This window comes from Theropithecus gelada, chromosome 3 (assembly GCF_003255815.1).
Source record: "Theropithecus gelada isolate Dixy chromosome 3, Tgel_1.0, whole genome shotgun sequence".
Classification (NCBI taxonomy): Eukaryota; Metazoa; Chordata; class Mammalia; order Primates; family Cercopithecidae; genus Theropithecus; species Theropithecus gelada.
In genome coordinates, this window is record NC_037670.1 from 10,606,800 (window position 1) to 10,627,011 (window position 20,212).

General features: G+C 49.4%; 1 protein-coding gene and 1 pseudogene across 5 annotated transcripts in view; one reads left to right on the forward strand and one right to left on the reverse strand.

Moving 5' to 3' along the window:
- The first annotated feature begins 4,848 nt into the window (after positions 1-4,848).
- DTX2 (deltex E3 ubiquitin ligase 2) overlaps positions 4,849-20,212 on the forward strand; it is a 45,089-nt gene continuing 29,725 nt past the window's right edge. Inside the window, exons 1-3 of one of the 5 annotated variants that reach the window (XM_025378875.1) lie at positions 4,849-5,030; positions 6,718-6,882; positions 13,504-13,623. The gene's annotated coding sequence lies outside the window, so the exon portion shown is untranslated. The remainder of the gene's footprint in view (positions 5,031-6,717; positions 6,883-13,503; positions 13,624-20,212) is intronic. The other 4 variants (XM_025378872.1, XM_025378876.1, XM_025378877.1 and 1 more) reach the window with 4 other exon arrangements.
- On the reverse strand, positions 13,301-15,018 carry LOC112620619 (annotated as a pseudogene).

Below are 20,212 nucleotides of genomic sequence, written 5' to 3' on the forward strand. Positions count from 1 at the left end.
CTGCATCCTGGACCTCCTGGGCTCAAGTGATCCTCCTGCCTCATCCTCCCAAGTAGCTGGAACCACAGGGGTATCCCACAACACCTGGCTAATTTTTTTGTTTTTTGTAGAGATGGGGTCTTGCCTTGTCACCCAGGCTGGTCTCACACTCCTGAGCTCAAGCTCAGGAGTGTGACCTCCCCAGGTGCTGGGATTATGGGTATTAGAATCTAAATTTCTTTGCTCAACACCACTCCCCATTGTGTGGCCAACAGTCACATTCTTTCTTGGGCCACGTCATTCATTTTCAGTTGCTTCAGAGCGCTGGTGGCCTGGGTGTGTTGAATAAACCTCAGCCTTTGAGGAGTTTAAAAAAAAAAAAAAAAGACACCATCTCTAGGCAGAAAATTTCAGACAAAGAACTCCTGCCAGGAACACTTCCTGCTGCTGCTCCTACCACTGCCCCTTAGCCTGTGGACCTTTATGCAAGAATGCCAGTGGTAAACTGCCCTACTGTGTGTGTTGTGGGGAGTGGGGATACTGCCAGAGAGGAGAGAGCCTTATTTCATTTCATTTTATATTTTATTTTATTTTATTTATTTTAGAGACTGAGTCTTACTCTGTCGCCCAGGCTGGAGTGTAATGGTGCGATCTTGGCTCACTGCAACCTCTGCCTCCTGGGTTCAAGAGATTCTCCTGCCTCAGCCTCCCCAGTAGCTGGGATTACAGGCATGCACCACCACGCCTGGCTAATTTTTGTATTTTTAGTAGAGACGGGGTTTCCCCATGTTGGTCAGGCTGGTCTCGAACTCCCGACCTTCGGTGATCCTCCCACCTTGGCCTCCCAAAGTGCTGGGATCAGAGGCATGAGCCACTGCGCCAGGCCGACAGCCCTCTCTAAGTCTTTAACAATTCAGTCAGGCGCGGTGGGTGGCTCATGCCTGTAATCTCAGCACTTTGGGAGGCTGAGGCAAGAGGAACGCTTGAGCCCAGGAGTTTGAGACCAACTTGGGCAACATGGTGAGGCCCTGTCTCGACAAAAAATACAAAAATCAGCCGGGCATGGTGGTGCACACTTGTTGTCCCAGCTACTCAGGAGGCTGAGGCAGGAAGATCACTTGAACCCAGGAGGTCGAGGCTGCAGTGAGCTATGATCATGCCACTGTACTCCAGCCTGGGAGACACTGTATCAATAAATAAATAAATAAAATCTTTAAAAATTCTTCAGCTTATCCCCCTACCTTCTGAGGGCTTCTTGGGTTTCTTCCCAGAAACTTTCTTCTTTATTGTATGCAATTGTTTAAAAAACACAAATGGGTGCATATTCCTATATTCTCTACCCTCTATTTTGAAAGTTCCTTTTTTTTTTTGAGACCGAGTCTCACTCTGTCAACCAGGCTAGCGCAATGGTGTAATTTTGGCTCACTACAACCTCTGCCTCCCAGGTTCAAGTGATTCTCCTATCTCAGCCTCCCGAGTAGGTGGATTACAGGCGTGCACCACCGCACCTGGCTAATTTTTGTATTTTTAGTAGAGACAGGTTTCACCATGTTGGCCAGACTGGTCTCGAACTCCTGACCTCGGGTGATCCGCCTGTCTCCGCTTCCCAAAGTGCTGGGATTACAGGCATGAGCCATCTTGCCTTGCTCAAAGTTCCTTTTTGGCTTAACTATAGATCTAGGGCACTGTGAGTCTTCCTCATTCCTTCTGGGGCTGCCTAGTGCTCTGGGGTTATTTAACCAGCCCCCTCCTGCCAGGCAGTTCTTTTGTCTCCGACCCTTTGCTACATATATTAGTTTCAAGTTCACTTTGCAAGTGGCCAAGCCTGTTTCCCTCATTTCCAGGTTCCCAGGGGGCAGACACCCTGCTGCAGTTTCAGAAGTCAGCACACTCTTCTCTCTCCTGTCAAAGATATAAAAGTCCATGCCCCCCACTCTCCCTCTTGATACTGCCCTATTTTACTTCTTTTCACAACCAGAACTCTTTATTTTGCCCAAATAAAAATAGTCCGTCTTTTCAGGTTATAAAAATGGAACTCTGGCCGGATGCAGTGGCCCTCACCTGTAATCCCAGCACTTTGGAAGGCTGAGGCGGGCAGATTACCTGAGGTCAGATTTTTATTTTATTTTCCTTTTTTTTTTTTTTTTTTTTGAGATGGAGTTTCACTTTTGTTGTCCAGACTGAAGTGAAATGGCGCCATCTCGGCTCACTGCAACCTCCGCCTCCAAGGTTCAAGTGATTCTCCTGCCTCACCTCCCGGGTAGCTGGGATTATAGGCATGTGCCACCACACTCAGCTAATTTTTGTATATATATATATGTTTTGAGACGGAGTCTTGCTCTGTCACCCAGGCTGGAGTGCAATGGCATGATCTCAGCTCACTGCAAACTCTGCCTCCCCAGTTCAAGCAATTCTTCTGCCTCAGCCTCCCGAGTAACCCTGATAAAGGATCAATGACCTTAGGATAATGTCATTCCAGGTAAGTATCTCTAACTGGGTGCATGGTCCTCCAAGATTCACAGAAACTTGATCCCACTGAAACTGTATACATAATATTCAGCATATGTAGTATGTGCACACATGTGTGAACACTCACATTATCTAAAGTTCATCACAATCTTACCCTGGCTTCTCCCCATACTCCTCAGATCCTGCCATAGCCTAGTGCATTTTCTCCTTCCTCACTCCCTTCCCTCCATGTGTCCCCTGTCCTGGCCACCAGGAACGTTGGGCTGCCTCCAGAGTGCATGAGGCACTTTCACATCTCTCTTGCTTTACAAGAGCTTCCCTGTGCTCCAACTGGCAAATTTCTCTATGGACTGAAAAACCCACATAGCCTTTATCTGTCTTGTGATGTCTTCTCCCCACTCCCAAGTTAGGCATATCCTTCTGTGCCCTCCTTTATCCAAACATTTTCCCCACTATATTGTAATTGTATGTTTAAGTGCCTGACTTTCCAACTAGATACGAAGATTTCCCAGGAGAGAAACCAACCTAGCCTGCTTGCTTGCCTGCTTGCCTGCCTGCCTGCCTGCCTTCCTTCCTTCCTTCCTTCCTCTCTCTCTCTCTCTCTCTCTCTCTCTTTCCTCTCTCTCTCTTTCTTTCTTTCTTCCTTTTTTCAGACGGATTCCTGCTCTGTTACCCAGGCTGGAGTTCAGTGGCGCAATCTCGGCTCACTGCAACCTCCGCCTCCGGGGTTCAAGTGATTCTCCTGTCTCAGTCTCCCGAGTAGCTGGGATTACAGGCGCGTGCCATCACACCGAGTTAACGTTTGTATTTTTAGTAGAGATGGGGTTTCACCATGTTGGCCAGGATGGTCTCAATCTCTTGACCTCGTGATCTGGCCCCAGCGGCCTCCCAAAGTGCTGGTATTACAGGCGTGAGCCACCGCGCCCGGCGAGAAACCTTTTCTTTTCTTTTTCTATTCTCCTCCTCCTCCTCCTACTCCTCCTCCTCCTCCTCCCCCCTCCTCCTCCTCCTCCTTCTCCTTCTTGAAATCTCCATCATTTGAATCTCAAGAGATTTCACATACAAATCCAAATATCTATCTTCTCTTGAAAAAACCTGGAAGATTTGGTATTGCCAGCCACANCTTCCTTCCTTCCTTCCTCTCTCTCTCTCTCTCTCTCTCTCTCTTTCCTCTCTCTCTCTTTCTTTCTTTCTTCCTTTTTTCAGACGGATTCCTGCTCTATTACCCAGGCTGGAGTTCAGTGGCGCAATCTCGGCTCACTGCAACCTCCGCCTCCGGGGTTCAAGTGATTCTCCTGTCTCAGTCTCCCGAGTAGCTGGGATTACAGGCGCGCGCCATCACACCGAGTTAACGTTTGTATTTTTAGTAGAGATGGGGTTTCACCATGTTGGCCAGGATGGTCTCAATCTCTTGACCTCGTGATCTGGCCCCAGAGGCCTCCCAAAGTGCTGGTATTACAGGCGTGAGCCACCGCGCCCGGCGAGAAACCTTTTCTTTTCTTTTTCTATTCTCCTCCTCCTCCTCCTACTCCTCCTCCTCCTCCTCCTCCTCCCCCCTCCTCCTCCTCCTCCTTCTCCTTCTTCTTCTTCTTCTTCTCCTCCTCCTCCTGAGAGGGATTCCTTCTCTGTCGCCCAGGCTAGAGTGCCATGGCGCGATCTTAGCTCACTGCAACTTACACCTCCAGGGTTCAAGTGATTGTCTTGCCTCAGCCTCCCGAGTAGCTGGGATTACAGGCACAAGCCACCACGCCTGGCTAATTCTTTTGGGATTTTTAGTAGAGACGGGATTTTGCCAAGAATAGCCAGGCTGGTCTAGAACCTGACCTCAGGTGATCCGCCAGCCTTCGCCTGCCAAAGTGCAGGGATTACAGGCATCGGCCTCTGCGCCCAGCCGAGAAACCATTTCTGATTCACTTATTCACTCCCACACTTCCACTACACAGTAGCAAAATAAATAAATATTACAAATAAAAAAGGAAAGAAAGAACAAAAAAGAAAAGAAAAAGACAAAAATTTAAATTTAAAAAGGCTGTGCTCGATGGCTCACACTTGCAACCCCAGTGCTTTGGGAGGCTGAAGCAAGAGGATCGCTTGAGGCCAGGAGTTTGAGATCGACCTGAGCAACATGGCAACGCTGCAAGACCCCCATTTGTACAAAAAGAAAAATAAAATTAATTTTAAAAACAAAAAAGGGAAACACAGTAGCACATGACCTGGCACTATGTATGTACTAGTAAAAACTAGTTAAAATTAAGTCAGTAATTACTGAAGGAATAAGTCAATAAGTGAACAGGTGAAGGAAGAAAACAGACACCGGAGCAGGTGCGCCTTGGGTTGAGCCCCTCCCCCCGAGCCCCGCCTCCCGCCCGCCCCCTGGGCCCCACCGGGACTACATTTCCCAGAAGGCCGCACGCCCCGGGCATGCGCAGCGGCGCTCTCGGAAGCTGCGACGCTGAGTTTCACTCTGGCTGCCTTCTCCTGAGAGTCGGAGCCACAGCCAGAGCCCTGCCCAGGCCGTTCCGGAGCTGCAGCCTGAGCGTGGTGGTGTCCTCCGTCCCGTCCCCTCGTCCTCCTCAGCCTTGGTGAGAGGGCGGGCAGGCCACCTGCGCGTCGCTAGGGCTGCGGTCCCGGGGGCGTGGGGTGGCGCGGGGAGCTGGAGCCTAGCTGGGACCGGAAGGGGGCGGGCGTGGGTGTGAGGGGGGGCGACGGCGACACCCGGGGGTCCCGGGAGATCTGGGGTGTCGGGGCTATCGGTCTCCGGGATCAAGGTCCTGAGGGCGGGAGTTGGGGGACTTGGGAGGCGCCGGGAGCTTTGGACGGGACAGGGTGCCAGGTGCGAGAGAGGACGTTCAGGTGAAGGCTGAGGGGCTCGCAGGCGGAGGGGCGCCGCTCCCGGGAGTCCGGGTCGCTCGGGAGGAGCGCACCCCTTCCCAAAGTACCCGGAGGAGGCGGTGACGAGATTGCCACTGGCTCCCTGACGAGGGGTGGGTCCTGCTGGGGTCTACCCCCAGGTGAAGGGACTCACTGGGCCATGGGTTGTACTTTGGAGGAGTTTGCTTCCTAACTCTGCTTCCCTGCTCTCCTGTGGGGAGCCTTCCCGGGAGTTCCTGGGGCCCTGGGTCACTTTTTGGGGTCCTTAAGGGGTGCCGAAAAAGATTTAGAACTCGGTTCCCTTTTCTGGAGCTGCGCTTTCATCGCGACTGTCTCAGCCAGCTGCCCTCCTCCTCCAAGCTGGCTCCACTTCTCTAAGCGCCAACAGCGATGGAAATAAATAGCATGTGTACAGACGTCTGGACCCTTGAGAAACTCAGAATATTTCTGCATGCCCTCCTAGCTCCTCTGGCGCTCTAGAAGGTAGACTTTCTGGTGGCCACCATCCGGGCTTACTTAAGCCATCTGGATAGCAAGCCCTCTGATTCGGTTGCTCTGTGACCTTAAATATTTACCGTCTCTGGTGTGTTGATTTCCTGGATGCTTAGCTGCCAGACTGGCTTATGAAGTCCTTTTAGGGCTTTCTGTGGAAAAAGCTCAGGCCAGGCACGGTGGCTCATGCCTGTAATCCCAGCCCTTTGGGCGGCCGAGGTGGAAGGATCACTTGAGTCCAGGAATTTGAGACAAGCCTGGGAAACAAGAAGATTCCTGAGATCACTGTCTCTGTAAAAAATCAGATGGGCGTGTTGGTGGGTGCCTGTAGTCCCAGCTACTTGGGAGGCTGAGGCAGGAGGATCGCTTGAGCCCAGGAGCTGGAGGCTGCAGTGAGCTATGGTCACACCACTGCACTCCAGCATGGGCGACAGAGGGAGACCCTGTCTCAAAAAACAAACAAACAAACTTTTTTTTTCTTTTTTTAAAGAAAAGGGCTCATAGCCAGGTGTGGTGACGCATGCCTATAATCTCAGCTACTCAGGAGGCTGAGGCAGGAGAGTTGCTTGAAACTGGGAGGCGAAGGCTGCAGTGAGCCAAGATCATGCCACTGTACTCCAGTTTGGGTGACAGAGCAAGACTCCGTCTCCAAAAAATAATAATAATAAAAAACTTTTAAAAAGGGCTCAGGGTTTTGTTTGCTTGTTGTTTTTTTCAGCTATCTCCTTGATTGTTAAGTGGGTGGATGAAGACTATTGTACTTTCTGCTCCGCCCAGGCTATTGGAAAATAAATCTGGTGATTTTCAGTCCCCAGGCACAGCACACGGATCCAACATCTGTACCTTTGTTTTTTACTAACTGCTGTTTAATTTAAAACCTGATCATCTTCTTCCTAGTTGGCAAAGGTGCCTTGGAATTTGTGTCGCTGAGTCAGCAAGCCTTTCAGATTTGCCCGGTTTTTGTTGTTTGTGGTTTGTATCAAGATGGGAACTCAAACAAGTCATTCTTCCTAAGGAGCTGGTGTCTTCATCCAGAAGGGACGGTTTGTGCCAGCTCTCCAGAGAGAAAAGGTGAGAGCCATGGGGACTCGACCTTGCTGCCTTCTCTATCTGGTGCAGAGAAGGTGAGGATTGGGGAGGGTGGAATTTGAGGTCTGCAGGATAAACGTGCGCCCTGGAAGTTGACTGTTGATTGCCACCTGTCTCAAATAAATTGCAGTGGCGTCTTGCCAGCTGCTTCTCCTGTTTCACTAACTAGTCTTAGAAGATGCTTTCCACTTTAAGACATGCTTTATGGGATGGAAGACACAAGTCACGATTTCTGCATTTGAACTGGCAGTTTTCATTTCTTTTGTTGCATAAACCTTTACTGGGTGCCAGACAAGATTTCTGTCTTTTGGGAGCGCATTGTTTGGTGGAAAAGACAAACCAGAGTCAGTGACAAAGTATTGTCAGTGTGACATATACTGAGCTGGGGGAAAGCACAAGGCCCTCCTACCCACATCCAGAAAGGGGAGGGCTAGAGGGAGGTCAGGAAGGCTCCTGGAAGGTGGTAGTTGAGGGGGGTTGTGAAAGAGGAGTAGGACTTAGAAAGTGGGGCACAGTCGTCTGGGAGAAGAGTCAGCGTTTGCAAAGTCATGAAGCTACCGGGACACAGCTGGGCTACTGTAAGTAGCTTAGTATGTGGTAGAGGAAGCTGGAAAAGCAGGCAGAGGGCTGAGTGGGGAGGGTTATGTGGGCCATGCCAAGACTCGGGAGCGGAAGGATTTTAGATTTCCATGAGGGGTATTTTATTTATTATTTTTTTGAGTTGGGGTCTGCTGCTGCCGCCCAGGCTGGAGTGCAGTGGAGTGATCATGGTTCACCATAGCCTCAAATTCCTGGGCTCCAGAGTGGCTGAGGTGCCTACCACCATACCCGACTAATGTTTTATCTAGAGACAGTGTCTCTCTATGTTGTCCAGGCTGGTCTCTAACTCCTGGCCTCAAGTGATCCTCCCATCTCAGCCTCTCAAAGTGCTGGGACTACAGGCCTGAGCCACCGTGCCTGGCCTCGTGAGGGACATTTCAAAGGAGCACACTGGAGCGTGTGGAATGGGTTAGACTGGATTATTCGCTTTGTGACAGTCTTCTTACACCATGCCAGCTTCTTCATGGGGAGAGGCAGATAAGTGGTTTTGCCCTCGGTTGCTCATAGTCTAGTCGAAGAGATAAAGTGAACATAGAGAACTGATAAGGAAGTTGATAAGAGGATGTTTTCTTTCATTCGTTTTGTTGTTGTTTTGTTTTGTTTGTTTACTTTTTGAGACAGAGTCTCACTCCGTAACCCAGGCTGGAGTGCAGTGGTGCCACCTCAGCTCACTGCAGCTTCGCCTCCCAGGCTCGAGATTCTCGTGCCTCAGCTTCCCGAGTAGCTGGGATTACAGGTGCACACCTTCACGCCTGGCTAATTTAGAGGGTGTTTGCTTTCTGCTGGGCACATCCAGGCATCGTGGGAAGTGCTGTTTAAATTGGGCCATAAAAGGGTGGGTAAGGTCAGGACAGGGGACCAAGTAGGTGGGATTCAGGGCGGAGCAGAGTCATGGGGGTGGGGACACCCTGATGCAGATGGGAGTAGTAGATTAAACTACTCTGGATCACTTACACTGTGGAGGGGGATTGTGGTGGGGGAGGTATACATGAGGGGGGATGGAAGGGAAGGGCACCAGCAAATATTGTTGATAGCAAGGGAGGGGCTGTATTGTGATCGACTTTGACTATCAGCCTAAGGAATTTGAATTTCATTCTAGAGATCCAGGGGAGGTGTGTAAAAAACAAGATCAGAATGGTAGTTCAGGAAGCTTACTCTTGTCACCCGCCCCGCCCCCCGCCTTCTATCTGAGATGTATGAGAGGGAGAAAGCAGAGTTGGAGAAGCCGTTTGGGAGGGAGCGCTTGTCTGTTTGTTTTGAGATGGAGTCTAGCTCTATTACCCAGGCTGGAGTGCAGTGGCGTAGTCTCAGCTCTGCAACCTCCACCTCCCGCGTTCAAGTGATTCTCCTGCCTCAGCTTCCCGAGTAGCTAGGACTACAAGCACCTGCCACCACGCCTGGCTGATTTTTGTATTTTTAGTAGAGATTGGGTTTCCCTGTGTTGACCAGGCTGGTGTCGAACTCCTGATCTCAGGTGATCCACCCACTGTGACCTCCCAAAGTGTTGGGATTACAGGCGTGAGCCACTGCACCTGGCTGGGAGGGAGTATTTATTAAAGTAAGAGGCATAAGGGTCCCGGCCAGGTGTTAGCAAGGGGCTTCAGAGTTGAGGGCAGGCAGCTGCTAGGCCTGGGGGAGCGGGCTGAGGAGGACTGAGAGTCTGAGATTTTTCTCTTGGCCGCCTGGGGGAAATCCAGGGGGAAAAGGAGAATGAGGAAGGAAGATGCGTTTGGCCTCAGACGTGTTGAAGGTATTAAGAGGCCAACAGGAAATGAGGCCATGGGCTAGAGAGAAGAGCACTGATTCATTCCCCAAATGCCTCCCGAAATTCTGTGCGCCAGGGCTTGTGCTTGGCACTTGGAGTACAAAGATGAATTCAGCAGTCCCTTTGGTGTTTGCCTTATCAGCTAAGCTGAGAACAAGATTGATTAGTACATACTCCTCAGTGCTCATGCCTGACCTACTTTTCCTTATTTAGTAAGTTATTTTTAATAAATGTAAGCTCTGGCAATCTAGACACCCAAAACAAAAGCTGGGATCATGAAACAAAAGTATACATCTAATCTTTTTTTTTTTTTAATTTTAAAAAACTTTAAAAAGTTTTCTGTTTTATCAGGTCCCCTTAGAACATCCAATCATTTCATTTGAACTTGTTTTCTGTTCTTACGCTGAGGTAATCATTATCTCCTTTCTTTCATTTTTTTCGTTTATCTTACATGTGTATTTCTTTCTTTCTTTCTCTTTCTTTTTTTTTTTTTTTTTGAGGCGGAGTTTTCATTCTTGTTGCCTAGACTGGAGTGCAGTGGTGTGATCTCGGCTCTCCGCAACCTCCGCCTCCTGGGTTCAAGTGATTCTCCTGCCTCAGCCTCCTGAGTAGCTGGGATTACAGGCATGTGCCACCATGCCTGGCTAATTTTGTGGTTTTAGTAGAGACAGAGTTTCTCCATGTTGGTCAGACCAGTCTGAAACTCCTGACCTCAGGTGATCCGCCCTCCTTGGCCTCCCAAAGTGCTGGGATTATAGGCGTGAGGCACCACGTCCAGCCTATTTCTTTTTTTAGAGAAAGTGTCTCACCTTGTAACCCAGGCAGCTGGAATGCGGTGACATGATCATGGCTCACTGCAGCCCCAAATTCCTGGGTCCAAGGGATCCTTCCCTTTCAGCCTCCGGAGTAGCTGGGACTACAGGCATAGGCTACCATGCCCAGCTAATTTTTAAAGTTTGTGTAGAGGCAGTCTCACTGTGTTGCCCAGGCTGGTCTTGAACTCCTAGTCTCAAGTGATCCTTCTGCTTTAGCCTCCCAAAGCGCTGGGATTACAGGCGTGAACCACCGTGCCCGGCCTCCAGGTTTTTGGTATTGTAAGCATTCTGTTCCAAAATTTCCATGTATGTGTCCTATCATACGTATGTAAGAATATAAACTTAGGAGTGGTATTTTGCTGGGTTATAGGGTAAATAAATGTTCAACTTTTTTTTTTTTTTTTTGAGACAAAATGTTGCTCTGTTGCCCAGGCTGGAGTACAATGGTGTGATCACGGCTTACTGCAACCTCTGCCTCCCAGGCCCGTGTGATCCTCCTATCTTAGCCTCCCAAGTAGCTGGGGCTACAGGCATACACCACCATGCCCAGCTCTTTTTTTTTTTTTTTTCCGATAGAGATGGAGTTTCACCATGTTGCCCAGGCTGGTCTTGAACTCCTGGGCTCAAGCAATTCACCCGCCTTGGCCTTCCAAAGTGCTGGGATGACAGAGAGCCACCATGCTCAGCAATGTTCATCTTTCGTAGCTATTGCTAGACTGTTTCATGAATGAAGTGCTTATCCCAGTATCCACTTCACCAGCAGTGTACTGTGTCTTGCAACTCCACAGTCTTACTAACATTTGCTGTTGGCCAAGTGAATGAGTAGAAAATGGAATCTTTGGGAACTTGGTTTCTAGGTCCCTCAGCCCCGTTGCTGACTATCTCCTCTTACGTTTATTGGCATATGTGTTTTCTGTGAAATATTCATGTCTTTTGCCAGTTTTTCAGTAGGGTTCTTGGTGCTTTATTTTTTGTTGATCTCTAGGGCTCTTTATATATTGCTGATTTTAATCCTTCGTGTCTATTGCAAATATCTTCTCCCAGCTTTTAACCTATTATTCCGCTTTCTTTAAGGTGTCTTCTGTTGATCAGCCGTTCTTCATTTTAACATAGTGAAATGTAGTTTTTTACTAGTACTCAGTTTTCTGGGTCTGGTTTGAAGTCTTTTCCTGAACATAATCCTTGCCTTTAAGGAGCTTATGCATTCCCCAGTGGAGGAGACAGATAATGGCACTCAGACGTCATGTGGGCCTTGATTGTTAGAAGTGGCCACTTCTGCCTGTGGAGCGGGAGTGAACGTAGGAAAGATCTCACAGGGTAAAGTCTCGAGTTAGGAATTAAGAGATGAGTAAGTGGACAAGGGCAATGGGCATTCTCAGTGGGGGACGAAGGGCATGAAACAGCCTGACCCGCCCCGGGCACTGCCAGGAGGTCCAGATGGCGGGAGCTGAGGGTTTGAGGGGCTCAGGCAGGGCATCATGAGGATGGCTTTGGGTGATCTGTATGCAGGGGAATATTGAAGCCATGGGAACAGATCCTGACGATCCGGGGGGAATGGAGAGAGGAAGGGGAGAGAGAGGCCAGGGCCTGATTCCCGGATGCAGAGAATGTTATCAACGCCTGGTGTGGCTCTGTTGGCATGCTGCCTGCTGTGCTGTTGGATGCTGTATTTCACCCTTAGGTGTTGGGCAAAGGCTGACATGTCTGCAGAGGGCAGGGCGTGTTGTTGGCCAAGCTAGCCAGAGGCAGAGCACTCTCTCCCTTTTTGATAGAGACGTGAGTTCAGAGAAGTCTTGCTCAACTGTAGGAGTGTGAAAGCACGGTAGCAGATGTGAGGGAGGCCACAGGGCAGAGGTCTGCAAGTGATGGCCCATCAGCCAAATCTGGCCCACTGCCATTTTTTTTTTTTTGAGACAGGGTCTCACTCTGTTGCCCAGGCTGGAGTACAGTGGCGTGACCTTGGCTCACTGCAACCTCCGCCCCCTGGGTTCAAGTGATTCTCCTGTCCCAGCCTCCCAAGAAGCTGGGACTGCAGGCGCATGCCACTACGCCTGGCTAATCTTTGTATTTTTTTTGGTAGATACGGGGTTTCCCTGTGTTGGCCAGGCTGGTCTCAAAGTCCTGGCCTCAAATGATCCGCCCACCTCAGCCTTCCGAAGTGCTGGGATTCCAGGCGTGAGCCACCGTGTTCAGCCCCACTGCCTGATTTAGTTCATAAAGTTTTATTGCTATGCAACCCCTCCTGTTTACAAATTGTTTATCGCTGTTCTTGTGGTCTAGTGACAGAGTTGTTGCAAAGACTTTTTCTGTCCTTTACAGGAAAAGCATGCTGGCCCCAGCCACAGGGAGTCGTGGTAGCTGTGGTCACCCAGAGAGGACGTCCCAGCCACCATTGCAGTTTAGCTGGTGTTGCCAAGCAGATCATGGATCTAGGTCCTACCTGCAAATGTTGCCATCTTTTCTCATTTTCAAGGGAAGCTGGAAATCTAGATTTTTTTTTTTTTTTTTTTACTGTGAATATTCCTTTTTTTTTTTTTTTGAGACAGATTCTCACTCTGTCGCCCAAGCTAGAGTGCAGTGGCGTGATCTCGGCTCACTGTGACCTCCGCCTCCTGGGTTTAAGTGATTCTCCTGCCTCAGCCTCCCGAGTAACTGAGACTACAGGCGCGTGCCACCACACCCGGCTAATTTTTTGTGTTTTTAGTAGAGATGGGGTTTCACCGTGTTAGCCAGGATGATCTCGATCTCCTGACCTCGTGATCTGCCCGCCTCGGCCTCCCAAAGTGCTGGGATTACAGGCGTGAGCCACTTAGCCTGGCTAAATATTCCAATTTTTAAACATCCGCTCAGTTTTTAGAAGCCAAACCTCAGTAGCCCAAGCAAAACACATCTACAGGCCAGTTTGTCCGGCGTCAGTCTGTCTTGGTGGGAAAGACAGGAACTCTGGAAACAGATTTGGGTGTTCTCAGTCCCTGGATATCCTTGGGCAAGCCGCATGTCTTCTTGTGACTCACTTTTCTCTGTTGTGAAATGGAAATATCCCGCTTCCCTGGTTGTGAGGACCAATGAGAATTACTAGTCAGGTGGAGGGGCTTAGCGCAGTGCCTGGTGCCTGGTAAACCTTTACCTGGTAGTCATTGCTGTTATTTATTTATTCATTTATTTTACACAATAGTTGACTTATTGAGAGCCTTCTCTCCCCGCCCTTGCAGTCTCTAGGTCACTTTTTCCACTTGTAGATTTTGCGCGCAAGCCCCAGAAAGATGGCTCAGGGCAGGGGCGCTGCATACTGTTCAGTGAGGCCCATGACCTGGCTCTGTCTTCCTCATGTGGCAAGAGCACGGCCAGCAGATCCAGCTCCTCGTATCGTGCCTTCACCCGGGCCACCTTCTCGGCCTCCTCCTGCCTGTAATTTTCCTTCAGGATCTGGTACTATTCCAGAGTGGCCCGCTGCAAACACTGAACCACCAGCCAGCTACATTTGTTGTCCTGGATGTCAGTGTCAACTCTGCCGGTCACACTGGGGTCCCCAAAGAGGTCAAGGTAATCATCCTGAATCTGAAAGAACTCTCCCATCTCCAGCAGGATCTTCTTGGCATCGGCATGCTCCTTCTGTCATCCATTCCTGCCATGTACATGGCTGCAGCTACAGGAAGGTAGAAGGAGTAGAAAGCTGTCTTGTACTTGACAATAGATTTGTACCTCTTTTCGGTGAATCTGCCAAGATCCACATTGCCCTGGGGGGCTGTGATGAGGTCCAGAGTCTGCCCAGTCTGTCTGGTAGGAACTCTGCAGGAAGAGCTCAGTCAGGTTCAGGTAACAGGGCTGCTCCCGGCAATACAGCTTCAGCAGGCAGTAGATACATGCTTCCAGAGGGATAGCGTCATTGATGGCATCCAAACCCACTCCCGGCTTCTGATACCAGCAGATCTCTCCCCAGTGAGTAAGGGATGAATTCTTGATGTCATCTGCCACCAGGAAGAAAGCTTGCAGCAGTTCCACACACCAATCCCCGGTTAGGGCCTGCTAGAGGCTATCAGCATCCGATTTCCTTGGCTCCACCAGCTCCCAGAACACTATTAGCACCGTCAAACCTCAGTGATACTTGCCTCCAATTGCATTGTACTCCAGGATCTCCTTGAGCCCGGCAATAGCATCTCCTGTCTCTGGGTGCCCCATCTTATCCTCAGTCAGCACCCTAACAATCTGGGAGTAGTGCTGAACGAAATCCTGCTTTTTTTGGGCATAAACATCTGATTTCTGGTCTCCATTCTGAGGAGGAGCAGAGGGCTCTGTTCCTGGATGCAGGTTCCTGCTCCGCTGTTATTTTTTTTTTAAGAGACAGGCTCTCGCTCTGTTGCCCAGGTTGGAGTGTAGTGGCACGATCATAGCTCACTGCAACTTTGAACCCCTGGGCTCAAAGCAGTCCTTCTGCCTCAGCCAGCCAAAGTGCTGGGATCACAAGGTGTGAGCCACCGCCCCAGGCATGCTATTACTATTACATATCCACTGCTGCCCCCATTACTCCTCCACTTTCCCCTCTGGGTAGGCCCGTAAACCAGGGCTCCACCTTCTGACTGGCTGTAGGCGGTCAGATTGCTCTTGACCACCCAGGAGTCAGCGGGTTCTTAGTTCTGGAGAAGCTGGTTGACCACAAGGGAATTGTAGGTTACTGGGCTGGCACCATGGCTGCCCTTTGGAAAGGTTCTGCTCTGACCTGTCCCTGGAGGGCTCGTCAGGCCCCAGCCAGAAGAGTTGTCACTTCCCTTCCAGCCACCCACTGTGCAAGGGACAAATCCCATGCTGGTTTCGTGCCATCTTTCACTAAGGTGTGGGAGGCACTGGCCTGAGTGATCTCTCTTTTCAAGCAAAGCCCCATCCCGCCATACTCACAGGACTGCTGTCATAGTCAGGAATGTGGATGGTTGGTTCTTCCATTTTTGTGGAACTCGGGGATGGGGGGATGTGTCTGTTGTCAGGGAGGTGCCATGGTAAATTGACAGGGCCTGATATTAGTGAAACCGCACTGGGATAGCAGCAGCCATTTAAAGTAATGATGGTAAGACACAGCGGTGGTGGTGGTTTGGTTTACATTTATGACCTTTTAAAAGTGTTTGGCATTTTAAGGAGAGGTTTGTTTTGTTTTGTTTTGTTTTGATTTTTGAGACTCATGTTGCCCAGACGGAGTGCAATGGTGCAGTTATCAGCTCACTGCAACCTCCACCTCCCGGGTTCAAGGGATTCTGCTGCCTCAGCCTCCCAAGTAGCTGGGATTACAGGTGCCTGCCACCATGCCTAGCTAATTTTTGTATTTTTAGTAGAGACGGGATTTCACCATGTTGGCCAGGCTGGTCTCAAACTGCTGACCTCGGGTGATCTGCTGCCTTGGCCTCCCGAAGCTCTGGGATTACAGTCATGAGCCACTGTGCCCGGCCAGGAGAGTTTTTTTCTGATAACAGAAGTAATGCTCTCTTATTTTAGAAAATGTGAAAATTTCAGATATATAAGGAAGTCGAACAAAACATCTCCTATGTATGAAGAAGAAAAGAAGCAAGTAAAAAAGAAAAAAAAAAAAGTCTCCTATGGTTTCTCCACTCAAAGACAGCTGTTAACATTTTATTGACTTCTGTGGAGTTTGCCCTATGCTTCTGTTTTACGTAATACAGTGCTGTAGTGAATAGCTTCACGTCAAAATTCTTCTATAATTTTCTCAAGTTAGAGTCTTAATTATTGGATCAAAGGAAGTGAACATTTTTAAACCTCTCGATATATATTACCAAATTGTTTTCTTTCCCCTTTCTTTAATAAATAGAGATGGGGGTCTCTCTGTGTTGCCCAGGCTGGTCTTGACCTCCTGGCCTCAAGTGATCCTCTTGCCTCGACCTCCTGAGTAGCTAAGATTGTAGGTGTGAGCCACCATGCTCAGCCACTGATTTTAACTTGTACGTTTTAAGCAAAATTTCTAGTAAAGTAGAACATTTCTTTGATATGTCTGTGTCAGGATTCAACTCTCCCAGGTCTTTGGAGAGGCTTTCTAACAAGGTGTCCCCCGTGGGTGGCCATCTGCCCTATGAGAAGGTCATTTCTAGTTCCAGGTCACGCACACTGTGTCAGCTGGTGGGGTGTGGAGTTTCAGGCCCAGGCCTCTTGGAAAGTACCCGAAAGAGAAACAGCTTAGAAAAGAAGGACTTGAACAGTGGTGTGGGTTGAGTTTGGAAAGTTTAGACCATGTTAGTGGAATCAGAGCTGGGAAGAGGTAGAAGTTACCTCCTGTCACTGGTTTCCAGTCCACACTTCTCAGAACTCTCCCGTTTTCCAGTTGGGCGCAGTGCCTCACATCTGTAATCCGAGCACTTTATTAGGAGACCAAGGCGGGTGGATCACTTGAGGCCAGGAGTTTGAGACCAGCCCTGGCCAACATAGCGAAACCTCGTCTCTACTAAAAATACAAAAATTAGCCAGGTGTGGTGTGGTGCACTGTAGTTCCAGCTACTCAGAAGGCTGAGGCACAAGAATCACTTGAGCTTGGGAGGCAGAGGTTGCAGTGAGCCAAGATCACACCGCTGCACTCCAGCCTGGGTGATAGAGCGAGACTCTGTCTCAAAGAAAACTCTCCTATTTTACAAAGGAGCTTCATGGTTCTCTTGAAGAAAATTAGGAATGGAGGCCACCTCTGTGTCAAAAACAACATCCCACATTTGTGTTTTACTTTTCTTTTCCTTTTTTTAAGAGATAGGGTCTTGCTTTGTTGCCCAGATTGGTCTCAAACACCTGGCCTCAAGTGATCCTCCCACCTTGGCCTCCCAAAGGGCTGAGATTACAGGTGTGAGCCACCACGCTTGGCCTGTTTTACATGTTGACAGACAGCATATGATCACGTGTATAAGGGTTTCTGAACCCACTCTAACTGCCGGAATCACAGAGTCTAGAGAAGGGGACATAACTGCCCTGTGGCTACCCAGTGGCTTTCATCTTCTCTCAGGACAGCAGAGGCAGGACAGCCAGCATTCTGGTGAGGATTGAAGAATTAGTCGTAACAGATTTCAGCAGGTCTGCAGTGATGAGATGGGTTTCTCACATATTGTTAAGTTGAAAGTAGCCGGGTCTGAGTAGCGATTAGGAGCCGTAGCTCAGTCTGAGTTGAGTACCTGTTTAAAATCTGCATTCAAGGCCTTTCTCCTAGAGGCCACAACTGCAGTGAGATCCATGTGTGGGGCTCACCCGCCCCAGGGCTCACAGCTGGGCAGGGTGATTGCCACTCAGATTCTTGTGCCAACGCAGATCTTGTTCTGAAGCTTTTCTAATTCCCCTGAGACTAGAAAGACTTTTGGATACTTTTCCCTTTTTCTTTTGGATGAAATTGCATCTCCAGTAGAACAGCAGCATTCCATGGTGCCTCAGCCACGATCCTATGGACAGATTTGCAGTGAAAACCTGACAAGAGACTGTAAAGGAAAAGCAAGGTTTGTTTTTCCGGGTCAAAGTTGTTAATATTTAAAAAAACAAAAAAACCCAAAAAACTTTGGCCCGGCACGGTGGCTTATGCTTGTAATCCCAGCACTTTGGAAGGCCGAGGCAGGTGGATCACCTGAGGTCAGGAGTTCGAGACCAGCCTGGCCAACATGGTGAAACCCTGTCTCTACTAAACACACACACAAAAAAAAATTAGCTGGGCTTGGTGGCGGGTGCCTGTAATCGCAGCTACTTGGAAGGCTGAGGCAGGAGAATCGCTTGAACCCAGGACGTGGAGGTGTCAGTAAGCTGAGATCACGCCATTACACTCTAGTCTGGGCAACAAGAATGAAACTCTGTCTAAAAAAAAAAAAAGCTTTGATTATTAAAAAGTTATATGACTATTTTAGAACATTTTTCTAGTACAAACAGAGGTAAAGAAAGAATAACCTGGGTGCAATGACTCACACCTGCAATCCCAGCACTTTGGGAGGTCGAGGCGGGTGGATCACTTGAGGTCAGGAGTTTGAGACCAACCTGGCCAATGTGGCAAAACCCTGTCTCTACTGAAAATACAAAAATTAGCCAGGCGTAGTGGTGTGTGCCTGTAATCCCAGCTACTTGGGAGGCTGAGGCAGGAGAACTGCTTGAACCCGGGAGGTGAAGGTTGCCGTGAGCCGAAATTGTGCCACTGCATTCCTGCCTGGCGACAGAGCAAGACTCTTTCTCAAAAACAAAAACAAAAGAAAAACAATCCCATAGTTCTTTAATTCCAGTGACATTTTAGTGTTGTTCTTTCCAGACTTTTAATTTTTAATTAATTTATTTTTATGAGACAGGGTCTCTCTCTGTCACCCACGCCGGAGTGCAGTGGTGCAATCACGGTTCACTGCAGCCTCAACCTTCAGGGCTCAAGCGATCCTCCCACCTCAGCCTCCTGAGTAGCTGATACTACAGGCACGCACCACCAAACATGACTAATTTTTCTGTTTTTTGTAAAGACGGGATTTTGCTGTGTTGCCCATGCAGGTCTTGTCTTCCTGGACTCAGGCGATCTGCCCGCCTTGGCCTCCCAAAGTGCTGGAATTACAAGCATGAGCCACTGTGCCTGGCCCTTTCTTTCATTTTTTAAGACTGATTTGTATTCCATCATTAGAATGTTCCATAATTGGTGCAAGAATTCCTTTATTGTAAAGTGTTTAGGCTGCCTCCAAATTGAGGCTTTTTCCCATGGCCAATTATAATACTAATAATTTTCATAATGAACCCGCATCATTAGGAGCTGAAACAAATTAGGTTTTTAAGCTGCAGCTAAGTGATGGTTAAGCCGAGGCTGCTGCAGAGACTGGTGCACCGACTCGCCGCTGTATTGTGCGTAATTGCTGGGTTCAAGGGGAACACAGTGGGCGTTTCTGGGCAGTGACTCAAAGGTGCCTGTGCCCCTGGAGCAGAAGGCTCACCCCTCCTTTGGTGTTTCAGAGCCTCTGGGATATTGGGCACCTGAAGAGCTGCAGCCCCAGCTCTGCCCTCAGGGAGTTTCTGTTTTGGTGGGGAGAAGGCCACCGAAACCAGGGAGTGCAGCTGTGTTTGTGTAAGTGGCCTGTGCTGTGCACACAAGGGTGGGTGGAGCCAGCCCTCCCTGGCGAGAGTGTGGGTCGGGGGCGCAGGAGAGGGGATGCCATGGTTGGGTCTTGGAAGGATGGGCGTGTTTGCTTGGAGGCTGGTATAGAGAGAGGATCAATTGCTAGAGGGTGGTAAGTGGCTTGGAATGTTCTGGAACTTTCTAGAATTAGCTGTAGGTATCAAAGGTGGAGGGCTTGGTGTGAGTACGAACAGTGGCTGGTCATGGAGGGGCTTGTGTGCCTTGTCATCCTCCTCTGGAGTCTCCAGTACCCTCCTAGGGCCTGGGACATGGCACGCCCTCCATTGGGGAGGCCGCGTGCCTTCATGAGATGTTTTAGCTGAAGTCCTCACCTGTATTTCCCAGGCTGTTTTGAGAGTTGTTTCATCCGGGCCGTGAGGACATGTTGGGACATACCCCGTGTGCCGATGATGGAGGCGGCCCTGGCTGCCCGAGAGATGAGTGACACTCAGGAGTAATTGGCTTGGAAGGCAGTCCTCTGATTTGTACCTCATTGTGGTTACAGAAACTTCTAATTGAAGACACTGAGCTGAGCTGTTCAGCCCGCCTGCCCGAGGGCACCCCAGGTCTGATCTTCTGGGCAGGTTGTGGGCTTTTGTCGGAGGAATTGGCAGCTCTGTGGCAGGCCTGGCACCCACAGAGCTGCCGATTCCTGTGTTCGGAGTTGTTGCAGGCCTGACTCACCTGTGTTCTCATGCTGTATACTCAGGGCTGCCCTCGTGGCCATTCCTCCTTGAGACTGAAAGGGTAGGCAAGTGCTGGAGGTGAGGGGCCAGGAGAGGCAGGGAGGCCAAGATGGGTTGACTGTCTGCTGTATGCCTAGTGCTGTGTGGGTACCTTATACACACCTGTCTGTGTTATCCCTATGAAAAACACTTAGGATACATGTTGATAACTCCGTTTTCCCAAAGAAAGCAAGCTTGGAGAGCTTAGATACTACCATCAAGATGATATGATAGCCAGGCATGGTGGCGCGTGCCCGTAGTCTCAGCTGGGTGACAGAGTGAGACCGCTGTCTCTACAAAAAATTAAGAGATC